We start from the raw sequence: 12,687 nt of genomic DNA, 5'->3' as shown, positions 1-12,687 counted from the left end.
CCTGTGCTTGTGAAAACAAAAGTATAATTTTGCTTTTTTTTAAAAAGACAGAAGGGAATGTCAAGGGGTATTCAAAGTTGAACTCAGCTGAAAAATAAGGTCATTCAGGGTTAGGATTAGGGTTAGGGGACCTGACCTTGCACTAGGGATCAGCAAGAGGTCAAGATAGGAGAGGGGACAAACTCTTCCTCATATAGGACAATGATTTCAGTGTCCTAAGTGTTATTTTTCTCTTCAGTTCTTTTAGCCTCAAAATTCTCCTCTTTTAATCTCTATAACTTTGCTTATCACTAGTCCCAGCTGCAAGGAGGAAATCACTTTGTCCAGAACCATCAATATTGTCATAATTCAATCCATGCTCCTCTGATGACAGTGATCCTGAGATAGAATACACAAGAGAGTAAACTGATTACCTGAATTATCTTCCAGATTCTGATACCTCTTTGATCATTATTCTGACCCTGAAATCAAATCCTAGGCCTCTCTCAGAAGCTTAGCCACCTGTCAAATCAAACCTGGCTCCCTTCTTACCTTTCTCTGAATCATTTCTCTTATCTCAATCCAAACCAATCTTGAATACATGAGTGCAGTCAAACAGAGAATATCATACTCCCATTAAGAGTGTTTCAAAAAGCTCAGCCTAGGAAGGTATGGCATGTCTTGGGTGAGGAGGAACTAAGCACCACAGAGTTCTATTTTAGCTGATGCCTTCCAGGGCAGAAAATTCTTTGGGAAATACCAGTCCTTGCCTGTAAGGCTTTTTCTTTCTCGTTACCCAGGGAAAGCATGGGTTGGTTTTCTTCTTTATTCCCCACCCCTATAGTATGGAAAGCTTGGAAGGGGCCTAGAGCGCAGGATCCAGAGATTGATAACCATCTGACAAAGGATGAGGACCTTTTGAGAAGCCCAGTTGTGTATACCTCCTGCACATCCTTCTCCCTTTGACACTCTGGACATGAACTATAAGCTTTAATTAGTATCAAAATCTATAGGATGAAAGCTCTGCCTGTACTTATTTATTGTGACTTTCTTCTCATCCCCAATAGTTTTCTTTCCAACATCTCACTCATTCTTTAGATTTTTTTTCTTATTTCTTTCCAGTTGAGAGAACAACATTGCCATCTACCACAAAAGGTATAATGCTCTGCCACCCCCTCACTCTCCCTTCCACTAACTTTGTCATCTGACAGCAGAAACTTTCTCTGGCCCAAGATTGATCCTGTGTGATTCTTTCTCTGGATCCTGCGCTCTAGGCCCCTATCACGTGAACATCTTCCTGTAATGCTCCATCCAAACAGCTTAGGAAGACTCTTAAATCTCTTAGTGCTTAAATTTTAAAAACTGAGTGCCCTGTACCTCAGAACTATTTGGAAAATTTTGAGCTAATTATCAACACCTTGTATAGTCTAGCTTTCATAGATTGAAAATTGGGAGGAAGATAAGATGATCACCATTAACCAAGATGATGTCACTGACAGAGAAACCCAAGTCATTAACTTAGTAAAAAGAGTCCAAAGAAAAGAAATTAAGAAAATTAGCTACCTGGACAGATACTTCTCTTTATTCTAGAGTTTGTCACCTGTGATACAGAATCTCCTGTGAGATTGAGGGGAGGCCCCATATATTCCCTCTCTTGAGGAGCAATTTTTGCTGGTGCTAAGGAAAGATTTTCTGCCTTTTCTAAAAAACCTGCAGAAGAAGCCAGCAGATGGGCTTTAAGCTAGAAGATCATGGCATCCCCTGCTTCACCCTTGAAGAGATAGCTGAGGATATCATCAGTCAGAAGTTTGAGGCCAGATGAGCCACATCTGGCAGAAGAGTACTTGGGTGAGGGAGTTGAGAAGAACCCAGCTGGTGGTACAGTCTCAGCCAGAGACTACAGCTGATCATTGTCTGATGGGGACTGTGTGTGTCATGCACTCATCCAGGGGAGAAAGCAAGAGACCAAAAAGGAGCAGGTCCAGAAGGAGAAGTATGTTGACAATATTGGGCAACAGCAGGGACCTTCTAGAATCAGAGGCATGAATTGCCCCAACATACATGTACCCTGTCTACACATGTGCCTCATATGTGCTCCCTTCTATGACTGCAATGCTGTCCCACATTCTCTCTAGATTCACATTTTCTCTACATACATCCTTCCATTTGAGTTCTCTATTTGTATCCACTCTTTCCACTAGTGCTATATGTTTTTGTGGGAGAATACTAAAAATTTATAAAGAAAATCTTCTCTTATTACTCTTCTTATTATGCCTTTTGATTAAATTCCTTTCTTTTGGACTAAATCTTCTGACTTCTGTTAGGTCTGCCACTCATTCAGATACTGAGTGAATATGGTTTCTTATGAAAGATAAATGTTTTAGTTGGGCATTGTTACGATTAAAAATGATAAAGACTGATATAATAATATAAATTAGTAGTTTAATTAAAGCCATGGCCATGCTGGTAAAATCATTAGACCACACGCCGGTAAGAATTCAAAACTGCCGCCCCAGCCATTATTGTTACCTCCACGCGCTCAGGTAGCTAAAGAGAGCTTACTTTCGGGTTTCCTCTCATTTTAAACTGTCCTCTGTGTGGTGACGCAGGCGTCCCCACGCCCAAAGAACCGGAACCGGAAACCCGTTGGACCACGGGAAATGTAGTTTGATAGTTCCCACGTGTCCATAGAAAATATATATATATACTTTTAAATGGCATTTCCCAAATTCCAATTAACAGCATCATGACCCATTGATATGGGGATAGAGACCCAAAGAGTACATTAAATTTGGGGTTCATTAGGTAAACTAATAATAATAATTACTTGCTTCCCAGTAAAATTCTATATTTGTTTTCCCAACATCAAAAAGTTACGATGTTTTTTGCCCTTCTTTGTAGTCTGAGAACTTAGTTCAGAGTCTCAGGCATAGAAAGCACTTTAAAAATGTAGGTTAAATGACTGAGGTGGAGTGACTAACTGATTTACTACTCTATCTCAAAGTTCAAGATAAGGTATCAGTTCTTACCCAGAATCCTCATATTTCTGCTTTGTCAGTGTGTTTCTTATTAATTAGAATAGCCATTGCTCTGCTAACCTACTCTACCTTTTAAAGAGTATATCTGTCATTAGAACAAGTAGCAAGAAGACTTTCAGTTATTCTGCATCCAGCAAAAATTTCAACAAATATATATCTGAATACTTGAAGTTCTTAATCAACAAGACATTCTTCTGCTGTGACAACTTTTGATGTTTTCTTTCCTCTTCCTCTATTTCTTCCCCTAAGCTGGATAACCTGCCTTACAATCAATCCCACCACAAAATCATTGCACTATCCATGAGTCTATGTGTTCTCCACTGTGTATTTTTCCCTCCAGTGCTTGAATTTATTTTTTTAAACCCTTACCTTCTGTTAGTATCAATGTAAGACAAAAGAGCAGCAAGGGCTAGGCGATCTGGGTTAAATGACTTGTTCTGGGTCACACAGCTAGAAAATGTCTGAGAACAGATTTGAACCCAGGTCCTCTTAACTTTAGGGCTGGTACTCTCTCTACCACTACCTAGCTGCTCCTAGTTCTTGAATTTCTAATACTACATCTTGCATCAAAATTGATTATTTTGAGTAAGCTGGGTATATCACCAAGAGAAAGTATAGCAAGAGAAGAGAACATAGGACTGACCCTTGGGGTATACACACAATTAGGGGTCAGGATATGAATGATGATCCAGCAAAGGAAACTAAGGAGTGGTGAAGCTAATAGGAATAGACCTAAGAAAGAGCAAAAATATAAAGTATCAGAGAGGAGAGAGTTTCCAAGCATACAGAAATATGAGGAAGAGAACATATAAATGCAAGGTGTGCAACCAGAGAGCATGCATGAGAAAAAGTGTGTGGCTCTGACCCTGTAAGGCTTTGGGTGATATTACTGTGTTCCCCCAGTACTGGAGACTGACTTGTCTCTCAGATCAGCAAGGTAAAGGAATCTTTAATGTTTACCTAAACTCTTAACACAGCCACAGATACATAAGATGCAAACGCAATCTCCCAGTAGGTGGAAACCCACAAGGACTTTTGTTCCTACCCTGATCGGCCAGGTCAGGATCAACAGGAATATGTTTATATAGTGATAATTGGTTTGGTTGGGTTTATAATTATACACAAATTCACCAATAATGTGTGTGACTTGCAGGTTTGTGAAGATGATCACAGAACTCTTAGACCATAGAAGTGTAGGATTTCCTGCTCTATAGCTCTGCTGTTGAGTCCCAGATCAGAAGACAAAGGATGATCTACTAGCACTCCAGTGCACCAGTTATGGGGTTTTTACCTCTCTGTGCTGATTGGGAAACCAGTAAATGAAAGTATTCTTGTTATTTCTCTCCCAACTTCAGGCAGAGCAGTGTGAATGTTCCTGTTTACAAAACTCTGACTTCTTTTCTCTGAAATGTCCTATATCTTCTGACATTTCTCACCTCTCCTGTCCTAGCTCAGTAAGGTATATGGCTAGGATAAACTCTGGGTAGGATAAACTCTGGGGCCACCTATACCTTAGAATTTTTCCAGCATAGAACAGGAAAGAACAGAAGCCCTGGGATTCATTCCCACTTATAGCTGCCTAGTAATAAAACAGCTTACTTTTATTTTGTGCTTTATGCTTAAAAATGCTTCAAAGGTAGCTAGGTCACTCAGTGTATAGAGAGCCAGGTCTGGAAATGGGAGGTCTTAGGTTTAAATCTTGACTCAAACACTTCCTAGATGTGTGACCTTGGGCAAGTCATTTAATCCCAATTGCCTAGTCCTTACCAATCTTCTGCCTTTGAACTTATGCTTAATATTCATTCTAAAACAGAAGGTAAGGATTTTAAAAAATAAAATGTTCCAAATATTTTACTTCATTGGTCTTTAATTTTATTATTTATTTTAATTTATTCTAATGTTATTCTATTTTAGTAATGACAACACCAGAAGAAAAGTAATTTGCTCTCTCTCTCTCATACACACACACACACACACACACACACACACACACACACACACACACACACACACGGTTAATTATATCTATGATATAGTTCATCTCCTGACTAAAAAAACAGAAATTTACTCAAGCCATATTGTAGTTGCTCAAAAGATAAAGTTTCCAGATCATATCACTTATTCGCCAGATAATCAATTGATCAATCAGGAATATTCATTTATTCATCAGTTTTCGTATGTGCAACACTGTTCTTGGTGCTGTGGAATTCTGAAGGTGTATGAGGCATAAGTCTAGCCCTTAAAGAGGCTTGAAGTCTAGTTGGAGAGACATGAGCCTCACATAGCAACCAACAAAATACTATGTGATTATCTGCTGAGTTGTGTAGTAAAAATTAAAAGTGCTATAGAACATCAAAGAGGAATACCAATGAGGAATAGTAGTATGAGGTGGTCAATTCTCCCACAGTCAGAACTAGAAGATCTGCCTCCTCAAAGTTCTGAGATTCCTCAGGACATTTGAGATATTTCCTATCTGATGCTCAAGCTTGCGCTGACTGTCCTTTCTCTCCCCACAAACTAATATATTATTTACTTTAAATGAAAGTAATTTGCCTTATGAACTCTTAGCACATCAAGAATATTTTAAAAAGAAGATTTACCATTGGTAATAACTAGATACAGAAACTCAACTGATTCCTTCTCCACTTTCAAAAAATGATAGTTTTAGTAAGTCCACTGCCAGTAATGAGAACAGAAAGCACTAATAAAATACCAGATTAGAAGAGCACAAAAGTATCAACATCATTTCCTAAACTTAGTCCTTACTGGGGTACATCAATTAAGGAGAAAATATTAGCAAGATAGAACTATCTCTTTACTTCCTTTTTTCCCATGGAAGTTTTTAGATAGAATTATAATTTGTGTAGAATCATAAACAAAATGTGTTTTTTATTCATCATGATCTCAACAATGTACACATTGGAGAAGTTGACCTAAGTGTAAAATTACCATGTCCTTGTATTCTCAGGGAGCATAGAAGAGAACAGAAAGAATAGAGGAGAGAAATGAATGTGGGATACACCATTTCACTCCCACATGCTCATTCCCAATGTCTACTCCAAATTAGACTTCTCATCTGCTTGCCTTCTTCAGACACCTTTCTTTTTTCCTCTCTAGGTAAAGAGAAAGAGAGAGAGAGAGAGAGAGAGAGAGAGAGAGAGAGAGAGAGAGAGAGAATTTCGTCATTTAATTCTTTTAGTCATGTTGATTTTTCATGACCCCATGTGGGTTTTTTGGGCAAAGATACTAGAGCAATTTGCCATTTCCTTCTTCAGCTCATTTACAGATGAGGAACTAAGGCAAATAGAGTTAAGTGACTTGCCCAGGGTCACACAGCTAGAAGGAGGAGGAAGAAGAGTAGAGAGATATAAAAACAGAGGAAGAGATGAAACTAGAGATGTACACACATATATGTAACACATAATATACACACATGTACATATATACTATATCTTCTATATATACATACTCTGTATGTGCATAAACAGTAAAGTATAATGTATTCTAAACTCCATGAAGTCAAGAATCTTGTGTTATTTATGAACTGAGTGCCATTCCTGACATCTAGCAGAACTGGCTTCATTGGATAAGTGAATGAATGAAATATGTACATACTGGATTTAAGCCTTAGAACATCTAGTTTAGAATTCAGATTCTGCCATTTCTAGTTCTGTGGTGCTAGATAAGTTACTTAACTTCTTTTCATCTCAGTTTTCTCATCTGTAAGATTGGAGCGGTAATATTTCCACTTCCTGCCCCTCAGATTAGCTTAAATAATGACATTTAACCCACAGTGACATAGTGAGGCTCGATAATATTACCCAGTGAGAAATAAGCTCAAAGGAACCTCCCCTTCTCCCACAATAGAAGGCTCCCTTGAATGGCCTTGCTAAGAGAATTCTTCCTGCTCAGAGGAATGAGAGGACCAGGGAATGAAAGGTTGTTCTCCAAAGACAGGTTCCTGAGTCCCTGGCTCTAGGTTGAAAACACTCCCTTCTGGGGCCATAGAAGAAAAGATGAAATATGAAGACCATAACATGTTAACTCTTGATGTGGCCAGGGATGCTTGAGGCACCTAGTCTAGTTGGAGAGCTAAGGACCCTGGGAAATCCTGAGACCATTCCCACACAAGCCCAGCAGCCTCACCAAGCCTAAGCTTTGATGTGAGATGGGAAGGGATGTGTTATATGGGTAGAGAAGGAGTTCTGTGAGGAATTAGGTTGCCTATAAAGGAACTGTCTCTCAGAATAGTAATTTAAGACCCCTATATACTCAATATCCTCTTTTATCTGGAGTTTTTTACCCAACTGTGTTTCAACCCTAAATATAAGCTATATTGTTTCCTCCATTTCTCCTGACTGCAAAGAAATGAAATGACCTAGGACTGTTTGTGAAATCAGGGCCTTTGCACAAAATTGACAAATACAAAGAAAGAAGAGAAGAACTTGAATCTCAGCCCTGGTACAATCTAAAGAAAGACATGGATTGTTTCTCCTTACTCTCTGTGTGATTTTGAATTGGAGGGGAATATCTCTGAGTCTCAGTTTCCTCATCTGTAAAATGAAGGGGCTATATTAGTTGGCCTCTATAGCACCGTCCTGTTTTAAAACTGTTATCCTATAAATTCTAAAATTTCTTTCTAAAAATTGTACTTACGAATCATGTAATCATGTAAAAAATATTCTAAATTAATTAAATAAAATTTTCAATGCAAAAAATATAAATAAATAAAATAAAAATAAAAATTGCACTTATGCCTTTTGCTTTTGCATTGCACTCATTTCTGAACAAATTGCTTCCACTACCTTTTCTATCCAGGGAATAGGGTAAAAAGTTTTATTTCAAGGCAAAAAAAAGTCTTTCAACAAAATCTTTTGTCACTTGTGCTCTCTCTGCTTTTATCCACTTTCTCCTGGACTCTGCACATACATGTGGAAGATCATGCCACAAAACTTCTAGGGGGAATGTTTTATACCAACTGCTACTTCCACAGCACCTTAATAAACACTCATTTATAAAAATCTGGCTAACCAACGGATACTAATTTTGAGTCATTAGGGAAGTGCAAGAGCACCGGGGAGGGCTAGTGAGCTATATAGTAATATTAGTCAGTCAGTCGTCTAGCACTTATTAAGTGATTATTATGTGCCAGGTGGCCCCTAGGCCTTCAGAAGTCCCTAAAACTCTGAGAGGACAAGTAACTATCTGCCTCCTGAGACCTTCCCATGTGAGTAGGAGCTGAAAGAACTTCAGATTATGTGCTACCAAAGAAAGTGTTTAATTTTGTTTAATATAACTTGCACACAGCCAGAATGCATGGTAAGGTAAATAGAACATTCTTTATTTAAACAAAACTTTCCAATTGCATGAGCACACTAAGCATACCAGACTTTAAACATTCAAAGAACTCAACAAAAATTCCTATTCTTATTGAAAGACAACTGAATATGCATGAGCCTCCTAACACTCTCTGGAGGCTTAAAGCTTAAAATATTAGTGTACCTTGATTCCTCAGGGCAAAAAATTACCGTGCCAGGAACAAAAACAACAAATTCAAGAATTGCCAGTGCTGTTTTCCTTTAGTATATTTGAAATTAAATTGAAATTCATACAGGGCAAGGATACTTGATAATTCCAAGCCTTAGCTGTTTTGTTTCCCCTGGCCTCAACTCCCAGTGAAGGGCTTTTTCACAGAGACCCCCTTGGTTCCAGGATTCTTGAAAGCAGTATTATAGAGCAACCACTAGATGGCAAAATTGGCAATGATTTGACAACAGTATTTGAAAAATTATAGTGGATTTACTTGAGTTATAAAAAAGTTTTCTATTTTCCATTTTATTTTAAATTACTTTAGGTGGTCAATTTATCTGTGATTCCAAATGTTCACTATTTGAGAAATGACAGAACCCAGGATAAACATAGATGCATAGATCAGAGGAACCTGGTCAATGAGACCTGTTAAGTCTATCCCCATTGATCATACATCAGGCTCCCATCAAAAAGAAACCACAGCCAAGGTGAATGATGAAGTTTCGAGATCCATGGAAGATTTGATGGGTTCAGGATAATGTGGACTGGAGGAACCCTTCGTACTGAACTTTAAAAACTTATAAAAGCAGGCTGGTCCTGATCCTTTAGAGAAGATCCAGAAAGAGTTATTCCCTGCCTAGAGACTAGGTTTTAATTCTTAGTCCATTAGGAAAAAAAACTGCTGCTTAACAGTGAGGGAAGAAAATACTGTACCAGCGTTCATTCTTGAGTTCATAAGGGCTTCTCAGGAGACCTTACTTGTTCATCAACTTTATCTACTGTCAGTTAAAAAAATCAATAGCACAAAGATACATTGAAAAAGATGTAACTAAAAGACAATTCATTTGAAGAAAATTTGGGACTTTTCAGTAATGGTAATTTGAGTTATGAGTATGATGTGGCAGATATTAATAATAGAAACTAATAATAGAAAAATTATTACAAGGGAGGAAATAGTATGTTGACATGGTAACAGTACATTTTGCAATATTACGTTCACTCTTAAGTGATTATATTAAGGGATGACATTCACTCTCAAAAGCATAGGAAAAGTAAGGGTATGGACACCAAGAAATCTTGCTAACTAATTTGTTGTGTGTATATGTATGTGGGGAAGGGGAGGTATTTGCCTCTTATTTTTGTATTTTTTTAAATGAAATGTCTCTTGCTTTAAATCTATGTATCATTTGGTCTGATCTGGAACAGAGATCCACTGGAATGGGATTGCAGAATGCGTGATTTAATCAATTTTGACTCAAATAGCATAGCAAATGGAGAAAACAGTAAGAATCCCTGAGTTTTGTGAGGAAGGGATAGGTTTCATTTAGATTGAGTTGCACAATGTTCAAATATCATTTCATATCTGCTAAAATATTCATATGGTCTCTTTGACCACAGTGTTCTCAATGCTGTATCTGCTTTCTCAAATCTCTCTTTCTGATGCTGTTCCTTTTCCTGTTTTCTTAGCTTCTTTAATCTTCGTGGTTACTACTGTTATTTATTTTTAAATTTTTTTTGGCCTTCTCTATGAGATGCTACAGCCCCAAGAGCTTTCTCCTTTTCCTTATCTTCCCCTCCAACCTGGAGTCACTCCTCTTCTTCACCAATTGGTTCTGTAGCCCTTCCAGGACTTATCCAGGAACATACCATTCCTTCATTTCTTTCGTCTGCTTCAACCACTGAAGACTCATCCTCTGATTTTACTAGAATGCATTTCCACCTACCATCTACTTCTTAAAACCCCTAGTTGCCTTCAAATTTTAGTTCAAGTTCCAACTCCTTCATGAGGTCTCTCCTGAAACCCCCAGCTAGTGTTTTTCTTTCCCCAAAACTGCCTTAAATTTATTTTATATGCACATTATATATACTAATATATCTATGTTGTGTCCTCTGATAAAATACTCATTAAGAGCAGTTTAAATTATTTTAATTATTCATTTTTTAAAACTTAATCTTACTTTTGATTCTCCATCATCTAGCAGAGTCTTAGCACTTACTAGGTGCTCCATAAAAGCTTGCTGATTGTTTGAAGTTATTCAAAGATGGACAGAACATATAGTATATAGATAGACTGAGGTAGACCTCAGGTTCTCTATATATATGGAACTAGCTACTTCTTTAAAGAAAGATACTTGCTTTGTCCTTTATAGGGTTAATTTTTTCTGTCAGCAAACACTTTCCCAAATATTTCTGTAGAGCTGAGGCACCAATCAAATGGGAGCACAGGGGCTGAAACATTCACCCCTCTTTGTTCTGTACCCAGCTATGAAACTGGGCTTCATTCAGTCCTGAGGTATTGGTCTCTGGTGAGAGAAACTCTTTTTTCACATTCTTCAGTTCATTAATATCCCCACTAGTTTGACTGAGGTGAGAAGAAGAAGAATATCACTTATAAGTCTATGTTCTCCCAAAGGAGGAGGACGAATAAAAGAAATGCTCAGTGTACTCTGGGATGAGTAGTTTATGTCTACACCCAAAGAAAAGATAAACATAAAGAATTATATCTTGTAGTATCAGAAATAACAAGATTTAGTAGTTTTACTTGTAACTATTGTTATGAATGGCTAGGAAATTAATATTTAAGTTTCATTAGAATACAAACAAGTTTTCAGGACCACCAATCAGCCATTTTATATTTTACTTTCGTTTAGGACTATTTGATCAAATGAACCAATCTTCTTTTGGGTGGCCATAAATTCTGATGCAGGAGTTTTCTTTGCCAGTAATCCACTCCTGCAGGTCTAGATATGTCCATTATTGCACACACACACACACACACACACACACACACACACACACACACACACAAGTTCAAAAAAGAACAAACCTATGGGAGAGGCAGACCAGACTCAGGCTTGCCTCGTGCTTACAGACGCATAGAAAATGGGATGGGAGATAGAAACATTCACTACTTTCTTTTGTCTATTAAGTTACCACTTGACACAATTCACACATCTAACAGCCTGAAAAGGAGAGAGGTTCATTTCTTTTGTTCCTCTACTGAATGATCAGTTCCTCCAACTCAGTAGCAAATTGTAGAATTCTTTATAATCTCCCATTGCAAGGCTCCTGGCCATGAATCCTTCATGGCCAGAAGTAGCCTCTCCCTGTCCCTCAAGGCTTGCCTAGAACTAGGAAAAAAAGTTGTAGGAGGAAAAGAAGCCTAAAGACTCCAACAAATAAAGATAAAATTCTTTCTCTAAAAAGGATCAGAGGATCAGAGATTTAGAATAGGAAGAGACTTTAGAGGCCATCCAGTCCAACTCCTTCATTTTACAAAATGAGAAAACTGAGGCTGAGAAATGTTAAGTAGCTTGCCCAGGGTCATATAATAGCTACTGTCTGCAACAACAACTTCCTGACTCGGAGTCCAATATTCTACCTCTTCTATCTGCTTCTGAAGCTTAGAGAATGCTCTTCTCAGGAGAGTAGAGACTTCAGAGTCCATATGCTAATGGATGAAAACAAGATCATGCATTTAGAGTAAAAGAAACCTTAAAAGTCTAGTCTGACCCCCTCATTTTATTGATGAAGCAAGTGATTAAGTTATTTAAGTGAGGTATGGTTAAGTGATTTGCCCAGGGTCATATAAGTTGAAAAGAGAAGAACCAGCATTTGATTCTAGGTCCTCTGATGAAGAGGAAGGTTGGCTCCAAGTGGCATAGTATTAGGAGCATAGGGTTATTTGGGAAACAGAAGCATCAACAGGAGCCCTCAAGTCCATAGACCCCTTCATAAATGGGGTTCCTGCAGCTGTGGTTTATGAGATGAAGAAAGCCACCCCAGGTACAGAGGAGTGACAAGACAAGGCATAGGGGTAAGAGGGAGAAAAAAGGGAAAGAAAAGGAAAGGGGATGGGAAGAAGGAAGGAGGAGGAGGGGAAGGAGAGGAGGAAGAAGAAGGAAAGGAAGGGAAGAGATGAGAGGAATGGAAGAAAGGGAGAAGAGAATGGTGAGGCGGAGGGGAAAGAGAAGAGCTATAGTAGTAGGCAGGCAGGGAGGTCGATGGGCTGCAAGTCTGGAGAGGCCAGGTGGTTTATCAGAAAAGAAAACTAAAGGTGCAGGAGAGAGGGAGGAAAGGAGGTTGGGGAGAGAGAGAGGGAGGGAGGGACAGAGAGAAAGGGGAAGGAAAAGGGAGAGAG

At 38.4% G+C, this 12,687-nt stretch overlaps 1 protein-coding gene across 1 annotated transcript in view; it reads right to left on the bottom strand.

The window, feature by feature from the left end:
- Window positions 1–12,687, bottom strand: part of LOC123246362 (scavenger receptor cysteine-rich type 1 protein M130-like) — a 72,399-nt gene that overhangs the window by 41,229 nt on the left and 18,483 nt on the right. The window lies entirely within an intron of this gene.

Source organism: Gracilinanus agilis, chromosome 4 (assembly GCF_016433145.1).
Source record: "Gracilinanus agilis isolate LMUSP501 chromosome 4, AgileGrace, whole genome shotgun sequence".
NCBI classification, from domain to species: domain Eukaryota; kingdom Metazoa; phylum Chordata; class Mammalia; order Didelphimorphia; family Didelphidae; genus Gracilinanus; species Gracilinanus agilis.
This window is presented reverse-complemented; position numbering and strand designations above follow the sequence as displayed.